Source organism: Amborella trichopoda, chromosome 13 (assembly GCF_054954075.1).
Source record: "Amborella trichopoda isolate Santa Cruz 75 chromosome 13, AtrichopodaSantaCruz75HAP2 v2.0, whole genome shotgun sequence".
Lineage (NCBI taxonomy): Eukaryota > Viridiplantae > Streptophyta > Magnoliopsida > Amborellales > Amborellaceae > Amborella > Amborella trichopoda.
In genome coordinates, this window is record NC_142348.1 from 10,620,878 (window position 1) to 10,623,212 (window position 2,335).

Below are 2,335 nucleotides of genomic sequence, written 5' to 3' on the forward strand. Positions count from 1 at the left end.
GAAGAAGATCTTTGAAGCCTTACGGTGGAAGTCACGAATTCAAGGGAGAGAGAGATGACTGTAATGCCCCTATGTTTTAATCGAATACCAGAAATGACCATTCGTGCAATTTCGAATCTAGCTGCCGTTTGGACAATGTGCCCCTCGGGAGCATTGAATCTTCGAGCGTGAGGCGCATTAGGGGGCGGAAACGGGTGGGGTCCAGCCGGACGTCTTTCAAAATTTGGACCCGGACCCGTATCCGTTGGGTCCTGGGTCTAACTGTTCGGTCTTGAGTTCGGTCAGATCCATTGCCACCATATGACTATGAACTTGTTAGTTTTTCTGTCAATTTATTTTTTACCATAGTACATCCTCTACTTTATGAGTATGAGTTTCTTGTTTTCCAATAATATTGCAAACGTTGTCAATATTGTGACAATATGAACACCTAGCGCACGTGATTGCCATCATATATCTTATTATTACAGGTATGGGGCTGGTATGAGTCGGGTCCGACTGGACCCGGACCCGAATAATATTCTAGTCCAAACTTTGGACCCATATCCGGAGCTGAGGTCAGGTCTACCTCCGAGGTCCATTTCCATCCCTATGGCGCATTATTCAAATGCCACGTACATTGTAGTCTTGCGGGAGTACAAAATCCATTTATTTTTCGATTGTTTTTTGTTATATTTTAAGATTAAAAAAAAAAAACAATAAAGACGAAGAAGGAATAATGGAATTTTCAAAGCCAAAAAGACATAGCGTACCACCATATCAGCGAGGATGGTTGATAACAAACTTGGTATGAGATGAAGAAGGTGAAAGAGAGCACATGGTACTAGCAAACAAGTAGGTAGAAACATGGAAACCTCAGAAGGCCCATCTCAAAAGTCGCACAGAGTTCTCACTAGGCTGATGAAACTATAATATGGATGAGGTACCTTTTCTAGAGCCTCCAAATGTCATCCATAATATGAAAGATAAGGCTCTTCGAGTTGATGAAATAGAAAGGGATCATGTTCATGAAGAGGAGGGGTTAAAATAGGGTATTATGTAAAGCATCAATAAAGGTACAGCACATCGGGAAGGACCGGGTGCAAGCTGGTGGAGGGTAAATTCACTGATCACGAATCTTATGTCGATTAGCTTATGAAATGTTCTGGGCTTGAGAGGCCCTGGTAGAATTTCAGATATTATTGATTTAGTTAATAATCATAATGTTGGGCTTTTGATCCTTTTGAAAAATAAACTCCCTGCCGAATTGGTTTTGAGTTGGGCTAGAAAATTTGGTTTTTATAGTAACGTAACGGCTAATGAAGTATAGGGCAGATCACAAATCATGGTTTTGTGGAATCCATGCATATTTTCAGTTAATGTGTTGAACATTAGTGATCAGATGATAACTATCCTATCCAGGCAACACAGTTATGCAATGGGTGCACCGTGATTGTTTCGAGTGTCTATGCTTTTAATTCAGTTGCTCAAAGGGCACCTCTTTGGAATCATATGAGAGATATATGTGCAGCTACCAAGGGTTCTTCAATAGTTCTTGGTGATTTTAATACGATATTGGATCATTATGAAAAGATGGGTGGTCGAAATTCATTACCACATGATTCATGTGACTTTGCACATAGTTTGGCTGATTGTGCATTAACTGATTTAGGCTCAACAAGGAGGTGGTTCTCTTGGTCTAAAATTCAAATTAGGCGAAGATGTACCAAAGAACGTCTTGATCGGGCCCTGGCAAATATGGAATGGATTTTATCATACTCGGAATTTAAGGTAGAATTACTTCCCAAGGGTAATTCTGATCATTGCTCTTTATTAGTGACTTTATCAAACTAGATTCCAGTCGGACCGAAACTATTCAAATATTTCATGACTTGGCAGCAATTCTCAGGATCTATGGAGGTTATCTTTGATTCATGGCAACTTAGAATAGAAGACACGCCTATGTTCCGTTTTGTGACAAAGTTGAAAAGGCTAAGAAGTGTCCTGAGAGATTGGAATAAATTTTCTTTTGGTCATGTGGGAACCAGATATCTGATATTCGGCAATACTTAGTGATTTTGCATGATGATATAAATCAGTATCCTGTTAATGAGAATCTAATGATAGAAGAAAAAACATGTACGCATGCCTTGCAACAATTACTTTCAAATAAGAAGAGTATGTGGATACAAAAATCTCGACAGACTTGGCTTAAAGATGGTGATTCAAATACTAGGTTCTTCCACTTGTCTACCATTATAAGGAGAAGAAAAGACATGCTCAATCATCTCAAAAATCAAAATGGGGTTTTTTAATCTTGTGAGATAGAAATTCAAAATCACATGATTGGTTATTT